The sequence below is a fragment of the Trichosurus vulpecula genome, chromosome 1 (genome assembly GCF_011100635.1).
Source record: "Trichosurus vulpecula isolate mTriVul1 chromosome 1, mTriVul1.pri, whole genome shotgun sequence".
Taxonomy (NCBI): Eukaryota; Metazoa; Chordata; class Mammalia; order Diprotodontia; family Phalangeridae; genus Trichosurus; species Trichosurus vulpecula.
The window spans coordinates 262,070,244-262,081,132 of NC_050573.1; the positions used below are offsets into that span (position 1 = coordinate 262,070,244).

At 36.6% G+C, this 10,889-nt stretch overlaps 1 pseudogene; it reads right to left on the bottom strand.

The window, feature by feature from the left end:
* LOC118836702 overlaps positions 1-10,048 on the bottom strand; it is a 57,831-nt pseudogene extending 47,783 nt beyond the window's left edge.
* Between the last annotated feature and the right edge of the window lie 841 nt (positions 10,049-10,889).

The following is a 10,889-nucleotide window of genomic DNA, read 5'->3' on the forward strand; positions in this document are numbered from 1 at the left end:
AGGAAGAGCAGTTTGGGTTAAGTGACTTGCCCAAGATCACACAGCTAGTGAATGTATCAAGTGTCTGAGGCAGGATTTGAACTCAGGTACTCCTGACTTCAGGGCCAGTGCTCTACTCCCTGTGCCAACAAACTGCCCCTAGTTCGTTATTTTTGAAACCCAGTTGACTGCACCAGGCCTTTGGCATATTCTTGAGTCTTCTGCCAACTTGGCTATTTGAGTTTAACTGTCTCCTTTCCTATATGCTACTAACTTTGGATGTCCTTAATCAGGATCCATATCAAACACATATAAACACACACATGTAAAATTATTCTATACATCTATTTATCAGTTCTTTCTCTGGATACAGGTAGTATATCTTTGTGTGTGTGTGTATACATATATATACATATATATGTATATATGTATGTATGTATGTATATGTATGTGTGTACACATGCATACACATATATGTGTATATATGTAATCTTATATACAGATGGTGTATTTCTTCATATGTCCTTTATAGTTAATTTGGGCATTTATAAGTAAAAATATGTTATTCATTCAAAGGTATTCTTAAGACAATATTGCTGTTACTGTATACAATCTTAGCATTTCTTATAATGATGTAGTGGAACTGGTAAAAGAGGGTCAGTCTTCAGAGCATGTTCTGATTTCCATGCCTGGTGAGTTATACAATATATGAACATATAATGTCTGCCTGGTTCCAGTCCTACAAGGCTTGGTGAATTTGCTTTTGATTATGAGTGACTGTCACAGTGTGGTGTTGGAACTCTGTGTTTATAAAGAGTTTTCTTATGGTTTTTTAACAAAAAGACTAAAAACAGAGGATGCACTGAGTCAGATGAAAGTATGCATACAAAAGTTAAAGGAGTCAATCTCATTTCTTCTCTGGGGACTTCTGAGAGAGGAAGGCTACTGGAAGCTCTTTTGTCAATAAAGGAAGCTAGTTGGTTCCACTCTTTCCCCGAAATCCCATCACCCTCCAGTTGCCATGGGCCCCTATATATATGCGTTCTTTCATGTTTATTCTTTCCTGATCTAAAGGGAATGAATACTGAGATATGGAAGTAGCCAGGAGATTCTTCATCAAAACCATCATCACTCCTACAAGAAACCATAGTTAGAAAGAGTCAATCACTAAATAAGGATTTATTAAGCTCCTATGATGTGCCTGACACTGTGCGTAATCCTAGGGACACAAAACATGCCAATATTAAGTAATGAGAGAGGAGATGTAGGTGGTGCTGATGTCAATGGACGTGGAGGTGGGAAGATAATTCCTCAAGAAGAAAGTAGCTTCAGGGATTTCAATGCCAAGTAACAGAGAAATGCTGACAATGGATGCTAGCAAGGCTCCTCTTAATCAATATTGCAGGCAGCAGTGATGCAGTAGATAGAGCAATGGTCCTGGAGTTGGAAAGAACTGAAGTCAGATCTGGATTCAGATGCCTACTAGTTTTGTGACCATAACCTCTACTTACCTCTGTTTCCATATCTGTAAAATGGGGATAATAATAGCACCTACACAGCAAGATTGATGTGAAGAAGAAATGAGACAATATTTTAAGGCCATTTTTCAAATTTTATTTTTTTATTTTTAGTTTTCAATATTCACTTTTATAAGATTTTTAGTTCTTAATTTTCCCCTCTCCCACCAACCCAAGATGCCATTCAATTTGATATAGACTTTACATGTACCATCATATTAAACATATTTCCACATTAGTCATGTTGTGAAAGAAAGATCAGAACAAAAAGGAAAAAAAAAACACAATAAAGAAAAAAGATAGACAAAATAATATTTTCTGATCTGCGTAAAGACTCCATAGTTCTTTCTCTGAAGGTGGATAACATTTTCCATCACAAGCCTTTTAGAATTGTCTTAGATCATTGCATTGCTGAGAAGAGCTAAGTCTAACAAAATTCGTCATCACACAATGTTGCTGTTAATATGTACAATAGTTCTTCTCACTTTACCCAGCATCAATTCATGAGAATCTTTCCAGGTTTTTTTCTCTGAAATCTACCTGCTCACCATTTCTTATGGAACAATAGTATTCCATTACACTCATAGACCAAAACTTATTCAGCCATTCCCCAATTGATGGGCATCCCCTAAAATGCCAATTCTTTGCCGCTGAAAAAAGAGCTGCTATAAATATCTTTGTGCATGTTGGTCCTTTTCCTTTAATTAATGATCTCATTGGAATGTAGACCTAGTCGTGGCATTGTTGGATCAAAGGGTACGCAGTTTGATTGACCTTTAGGCATAGTTCCAAATTTCTTTCTAGAGGGGTTGAATCAGTTCACAACTCTACCCAACCATGCTTTAGTGTCCCAGTTTTCCCACATCTTTTCCAACATTTATCATTTTCCTTTTCTATGATATTAGATCACTTGATATGTACAAAGTGGTACTTCAGTATTGTTTTAATTTGTATTTCTCTAAAATGGTGATTTACTACAATTTTTTCATATGATCATAGACAACTTTAATTTCTTCATATGAAAACGGCAGGTTCAGATATTTTAACCATTTATCAATTGGGGAAATTTTTGTTTATGGAAAGTAGAAATGATAATCTTTTCATTTACAGAAATGGAAAGCAGAAATGTATTGATTCTGTGTTTGAAAGTGCTTTGAAATTTGCAACGTCAAGTTATCATTACACTTTCAAATGGTTGTTATGTGATTAAAGGTCATTGTGTTTTTCATTTGTTTTTTTTCCATATTTTTATTGTTGATTTAATATTTTTAGTTTTCATCATTGATTTCCACAGGATTTTGAGTTACAAATTTTCTCCACATTTCTATGCTCCCCCACTCCAAGATGGCATACATTCTGATTGCCCCTTTCCCAAGTCTACCCTTGCTTCTGTAACCGCACTGCCCCCCCATTCTTTCCCCCCTTACTTTCATGTAGGGCAAGATAGGTTTTTCTTTTAATTAAGATTTTTTATATTTATTTTACAATACTCAGTTCTTCATGATTTTGAGTTCCAGAGTTTCTTCTCCCCTCTCCCTTCCCTCCGTAAGGTGACATGGAATCCCCTATAACTTCTACATATAACTTTGCATTGCACTCATTTACACAATAGTCAAGTTGGAAAGAATAATTATGACCAATGGAATGAATCATGAGAAGGAAGAAACAAAAACAAAAACAAAAAATAAAAAAAACAAAAGAAAAAAAAAGGAGAGCAAAGTTTGCCTCAATCTGCATTCAGTCTTCATAGTTCTTTCTCTGGATGTAGATAACTCTCTCCATCATGAGTCCTTTGGTGTTATCTTTGAACCTTGTATTGCTGAGAAGATCCAAGTCTATCAGGATTGGTAATCACAGAATCAATATATCTGTTCTCCTAGTTCTGCTCTGCTCACTCACCATTATATCATGAAGGTTTTCCCAGGTTTTCATGAAGTCCGCATGTTCCTCATTTATTATAACACAGTAGTATTCAATTATATTCATATGCCAGAACTTATTCAGCCATTCACCAATTGATGGGCATCCCTTTGATTTCCAATACTTTGCTACTACAAAAAGAGTTGCTATAAATATTTTTGTACATATGGGTCCTTTTCCCACTTATGTGATCTCTTTAGGATACAGTCCTAGAAGTGGTATTGCTAGGTCAAAGGATATGAATATTTTTATAGCTGTTTGGGCATAGTTGCTAATTGGTCTCCAGAATAGCTGGATCAGCTCACAACTCCACCAGCAATGTAACAATGTTCCAATTTTCCCACATCCTCTCCAGCATTCATCATTTTCCTGTTTTGTCATTTTAGCCAATCTGACAGGAGACGTGGTACCTAGGAGTTGTTTTGATTTGAATTTCTCTAATTAGCAATGATTTAGAGGATTTTATATGCCTATAGATATCTTTAATTTCTTCCTCTGAAAACAGTCTGTTCATATCATTTGACCGTTTCTCAATTGGGGAATGACTTGTATTCCTATAAATTTGACTCAGTTCCCTGTATATTTTAGAAATGAGACCTTTATAAGAGATGCTAGTTGTAAAGATTTTCTCCCAATTTTCTGTTTCCCTCCTAATCTTTCTGCATTAGCTTTGTTTGTACAAAACTTTTTCAATTTAACATAATCAAAAACATCCATTTTGCATTTTGTAATGCTCTCTATCTCTTGTTCTGTCATGGATTCCTTGCTTTCCCATAAATCTGATATGTAAACTATTTCTTGCTCTCCCAAATTTCTCATAGTATCAGCCTTTATTCCTAAATCATGAACCCATTTTGACTTTATTTTGGTATAAAGTATAAGATATTGGTCTATGACCAGTTCTTCCCTACCATTTTCCAATTTTCCCATCAGTTTTTGTGAAATAGTGAATTCTTAGCCCAGAAGGTGGATTCTTTGGGTTTATCAAAGAGTAGATTGCTATAGTCCTGGAGTACTGCATCTTGTGTACCTAACTTATTCCAGTGATCTACCATTCTGTTTCTTAGCTGGTACCAAGTAGTTTTGATGACTGCTGCTTTATAGTACAATTTAATATCTGGTATGGCTAGGCTACCTTCCCTAGCCTTTCTTTTCATTAATTCCCTAGATATTCTAGACCTCTTGTTCTTCCATATGAATTTTGTTATTATTTTATCCAGCTCTGTAAAATAATTTTGTTAGTTCAATTGGTATGGCACTGAATAAATTAATTAATTTAGGTAAAATTGACATTTTTATTATATTAGTTTGGCCTAACCAGGAGCAAGTGATGTATTTCCGTTTATTTAGATCTGGCTTTATGTGTGCGAAAAGTGTTTTGCAGTTATATTCATATAGGCCCTGAATTTGTCTTGGCAGATAGACTCCCAAATATTTTACAGTGTCTACAGTAACATTAAATGGAATTTCTCTTTCTATCTCTTCCTATTGGGCTTTGTTAGTAATGTGTATGAATGCCAAGGATTTATGTAGCTTTATTTTACATCCTGCAACTTTGCTAAAGTTGTTATTTCAAGTAGTTTTTACTTGATTCTCTAGGATTCTGTAAGTAAATCATCATATAATCTGCAAAAAGTGATAATTTAGTTTGTTCTTTGCCTATTCCAATTCCTTCAATTTCTTTTCCTTCTCTTATTGCTACAGCTAACATTTCTAGTACCAAATTGAAGAATAGGGGTGATAATCGACATCCTTGTTTCACCCCTGATCTTATTGCCAATGCATATAGCCTATCCTCATTACAAACATTGCTTATTGATGGTTTTAGGTAGGTGTAATTTATAATTTTAAGGAAAGCTCCATTTATTCCTATGCTTTCTAGTGTTTTTAATGGGAATGGTTGTTGTATTTTTGAAGGCTTTTTGCACCTATTGAGATGATCATACAATTTGTGCTTGTTTTGTTGTTGATATGATGAATTATGCTGATAGTTTTCTTGATACTGAACCAGTCTTCATTCTTGGAGTAAATCCTACTTGGTTGTAGTGTATTATTCTCATGATAAGTTGCTGCAATCTATTTGCCAGTATTTTATTTAAATTTTTGCAACAATATCCATGAGGGAAATTGGTCTATAATTTTCTTTCTCTGTCTTGGCTCTCTCTGTTTTGCATACTAGTACCATATTTAAATCATAGAAAGAATTTGGTAGGACTCCTTCACCTATTTTCCCAAATAGTCTATACAGTATAGGAATTAATTGTTCTGTAAATGTTTGAAAGAATTCATATGCAAAACCATGTGGCCCTGGGGATTTTTTCCTAGGGAGTTCATTGAGTGTTTGCTCAATTTCTTTTTCTGAGATGGCGTTATTTAGGTATACTTCCTCTTCTGTTAACCTGGGCAATTTATGTTTTTGTAAATATTCACCCTTTTCACAAAGGTGGTCAAATTTATGGGCATACAATTGGGCAAAATAATTTCTAATTATTGTTTTAATTTCCTCTTCATTGAAGGTGAATTTTCCATTTTCATTTTTGGTTCCAGTAATTTTATTTTCTTCTGTCTTTATTTAATCAAACCGACCAAAGGTTTATCAATTTTTTTTCATAAAACCAGCTCTTGGTTTCATTTATTAATTTAATAGTTTTCTTGATTTCAATTTTATTAATCTCTCCTTCAATTTTCAGTATTTCTAATTTGGTATTTAATTGGGGACTTTCAAATTGTTCTTTTTCTGGCTTTTTCAGTTGCATGCCCAATTCATCGATGTCTTTTTCCTCTATTTTATTCATGTAAGCATTTAGAGATTTAAAACTTCCCTTAAGAACTGCTTTTGCTGCATCCCATAAGTTTCAGTATGTTGTCTCGTTATTGTCATTCTCTTGAATGAAGTTATTAATTGTTTCTATCATTTTTTCTTTGGCCCAATCTTTAGATTTAGATTATTTAGTTCCCAATTAATTTTTAGTTTATCTTTCCATGGTTCTTTATTATAAATAATTTATATTGTATCATGATCTGAAAAGGATGCTTTGACTACTTCTGCCTTTCTGCACTGGATTGTGAGGTTTTTGTGCCCTAGTACATGTTCAGTTTTTGAGTATGTGCCATGTACCACTGAGAAAAAAAATATATTCCTGTTATTCCCATTCAGTTTTCTCCAGAGATCTTTCATATCTCCCTTTTCTAAAATTTTATTCATCTTCTTAACTTCTTTCTTGTTTATTTTGATGTTAGATTTATCAAGTTCAGAGATGGGAGTGCTGAGGTCCCCGATTATTATAGTTTTGCTGTCCATTGCTTCCTGTAACTCCCTTAACCTCCCCCCTGAGAATTTGCATGCCAAACCACTTATGGCATATATGTTAAACAATGATATTGCTTCATTGTTATGGTGCGTTTTAACAAGATGTTGCGTCCTTCCTTATCTCTTTTAGTTAGATCTATCTTTGCTTTTACTTTGTCTAAGATTAGGATTGCTACCCCTGCTTTATTTTTTCACTTACCTGAAGCACAATATATTCCATCCTTTTACCTTTACCCTGTGTGTATCCTCCTGTTTCACATTTGTTTCTTGTAAAGAGCATATTGTAGGATTATGGTTTTTAATCCATTCTGATATGCACTTCTGTTTTATGGGAGAGTTCATCCCATTCACATTCACAGTTATGATTACTATCTGTGCCTTTTTTATCCATCCTATTTACCCCCTATTTATGCTTCTATTCCTCCCTTTCCGGTTCCACTCCTCAACAAAATTTTGCTCTTGACCATCACCTTCCTCAGTTTACCCTCCCTCTTGATTCCCCTCTCTTATCTTCCCATTTTCTACTTGCTACTTCTTCCCTCCCTTCTGACCACCTCCTCCCTTTTTCCCCCTTTCCCCTCCTACCACCTGAAGAACAAGTTAGATTTCTATACTTATCAGGCTATGTTATCCAACATACTCCTGTCCTGTGCTGAGAGGTCTGGGGCTCATTTGTGGCCGTAGCTGGTACTTCTGCCCTGGGCCTGTTCCTGCTCCAGCATTTTGCTCACCCAGGCACCTCCCAGACCAGTGCATTGGCTGGATTCCTCTGTGCTTGTGTGTGCCTGATGCTCTGGCCCCTCTCAGTCTACTTGTGGCTTCTAAATCTCTCAAATCTGCCCATATTCTCTTTTTTAGACATGTCTGACAGAATTTGTGAGAATGCTCCAGTCATTGCTTCCTTTCACAGCGCCATCTTGGCTCCATTCCCCCAACTCTGCAAGATAAATTTCTATACCCCATTACCTTGTATCTTATTTCCCAGTTGCATGTAAATTCAACTTTTTTTTGAACATGTGTTTTTAGAATTTTGAGTTTCAATTTTCTCCCTTTTTCCCTCCCCAAGCACCCTCCCTGAGGAGGCAAGCAATTTACCATAGACCACACATGAATCATTACGAAAAACACTTCCATAATAGTCATGTTGTGAAAGACTAGCTATATTTCCTTCCCTCCTATCCTCTCCACCTTTATTCAATTTTCTCCTTTGACCCTGCCCCTTTTGAAAAGTATTTGTTTTTGATTACCTCCTCCCTCAATCTGCCCTACATTCCATCATCCACCCTGATCTTATCCCCTTCCCCCTGACTTTCCTGTGTAGTTAGGTACTCTATTGAGTTTATATATTATTCTCTGCTTCAGTCAAATCTGATGAGCACAAGATTCACTCATTTACTTTGACCTGCCCACTGTGCCCTTCCAATAGAACTGATTTTTCTTGCCACTTTTATGGGAGATAATTTGCCCCATTCTATCTCTCCCTTTCTCGTTTTCCAATATATTCCTCTCTCACCCACTAATTTTATTTTATCTTCTAGATATCATCCCTTCATGTTCAACTCACCCTGTCCCCTCTGTCTATATATATATACATATATATTTCCTATTTCCTTCAACTACCCTAATACTGATAAAGGTCTCATGAATTACAAATATCATCTTTCCATGTAGAAATGTAAACAAATCTGTTCAACTTTAGTCCCTTATGATTTCTCTTCCTGTTTACCTTTTCATGCTTCTCTTAATTCTTGTATTTGAAAGTCAAATTTTCTATTCAGCTCTGGTCTTTTCACTGAAAAAGGTTGAAAGTCCTCTATTTTATTTGAAGTCCATATTTTGTCTTGGAGCATGATACTCAATTTTGTTGGGTAGGTGATTCTTGGTTTTAATCCTGGCTCCATTGAACTTTGGAATATCATATTCCAAGCCCTTCAATCCTTTAGTGTAGAAGCTGTTAGATCTTGTGTTATACTGACTGTGTTTCCACGGTACTCAAATTATTTCTTTCTGGCTGCTTGTAGCATTTTATCCTTGACCTGGGAACCCTTAAATTTGGCTACAATATTCTCAGGAGTTTTCTTCTTGGTATCTTTTTCAAGAGGCGATTGGTGAATTCAGTCAATTTATATTTTACACTCTGGTTCTAGAATATCAGGGCAATTTTCCTTGATAATTTCTTGAAAGATGATATCTCTGCTCTTTTTTTGATCATGGCTTTCAGGTAGTCCAATAATTTTTAAATTATCTCTCCTGAATCTATGCTCCAGGTCAGTGAGTTTTCCAATGAGATATTTCACATTGTCTTCCATTTTTTTCATTCTTTTGGATCTGTTTTATTTATTCTTGATTTCTCATAAATTCACTAGCTTCCAATTGTTCCAATATGATTTTTAAGGTGGTATTTTCTTCAGTGTTCTTTTGTACCTCCTTTTCCATTTTGCTAATCCTGCCTTTTAAGGCATTCTTCTCCTCATTGGCTTTTTGGTGCTCCTTTGCCATTTGCATTAGTCTACTTTGTGTTATTTTCTTCAACATTTTTTGGGTCTCCTTTAGCAAGTTGTTGACTTGTTTTTCATGTTTTTCTTGCATCAGTCCCATTTCTCATCACAATTTTTCCTCTACTTCTCTTACTTGATTTTCCAATTCCTTTTTGAGCTTTTTCATGGCCTGAGGCCAATTCATATTTTTCTTGGAAGCTTTTGATGTAGGCTCTTTGACTTTGTCTACTTCTTCTGGCTGTATGTTTTGATCTTCTTTTTCACCAAAAAAGATTCTAAAGTCTGAGCCTGAGTTTGAGTCCTTTTTGGCTGCCTGACCATGTTCCCAGCCAACTACTTGACCATTGAGCTTTTTGTCTGGGTATGACTGCCTTCAGAATGGAGAGTACTTTGCCCCAAGATTTAGGGGTTTTGTGCTGCTCTTTTCAGAGCTACTTCTACTCCAGTCACCACAACCTCTGCCACAGCAGCACTCCTCTTCCCCCAGCAACCAACAACCAGGACTGCAACCCAGATCCAAGCAGGAGACAGCAAGAAAACCCTGCCTCTGAGCCAATGAAGCACTCCCTTCTCTTTCACTCTGAACTGCAGCTAGATTGCTTCTACCAGTGGTCTGGATTGGGAAGCAGCTGATGCTGGAGCTCTGGAAGTAGCCCCAGGAGCTTCCTGCTGCAGCTGCCACACCACCTCCACTGCCTCTGAGGCTGGGGTCAGACCATGAATTCCTCTCACCCATATCCAGCATTTTTCCCAATAACCTGCTCTTTTGTTTTTGGCATTTGTGGTTTGAGAAGTATGGCAACTGCTGTAACTCGATGATTCATGGCCCTAAGGCCTGGTCCATCAGACTCTTGGTCTAGTCTGTCCTGGCTTGACTCTGCTCCACTCCCAGCATGGTGTGATAGACCCTTCTCAGTGACCATCCAGGCAATCTTGGGATGGAAACTTGTTTCCCTCATTTATATCGTAGGTTCTATAGCTCTAGAGTTTTTTCAGAATTTGTTCAGAGCCATTTATTATGGGTGTTTGCAGGGATTTGGGGGAGTGCTTAAGTGAGTCCCTGTTTTCCACCTGCCATCTTGGCTCCACCCCAGGTCATCAATTTTAAAACGATACAGTGACAACAGGCTCCTCAATGAAAATCAACTGTCATAAGTGCCTACAGATGCAATTATTTTTGACGGAAAAATTCCATAATTCTGTAAGATGCAAAACTATAAGCATTATTTTTATGTAATCTACCATGTTCGCTACCTTGGGTTTTAAGATAGTCTAATAATTCCCCGCCCCTTCCTGAGAGGGAAGGAGGAAGAAAAAGATAACCTTTCTTCCTGATCCTTCCTTTCCCTTTTTTTGCCTTGTCTAGCCTTGCCTTGCCTTTTCTTTCATTGCCTTGCCTTTCCATCTTTCTATCTCATATAGGATAGATATGCACCCCTATTGGTGGTCACAGAAGCTTTGACCTCTTCTTTTCATTATCTGGGCTGGTTGGCCCCTTCACAGCTAGCCTGGAAACTCTGCTCTTGGGGACTTACCATACTGGTGTTGAACTTAGTGTAGATACCCAACTAGATGTTACTCTCTTAGAGCTGAGAACTCCTAAGATCAAGTGATTAAAAAACATCAGAGTCCCCAGTAGGAGAGATGACAAGTGTGCATCAAGAC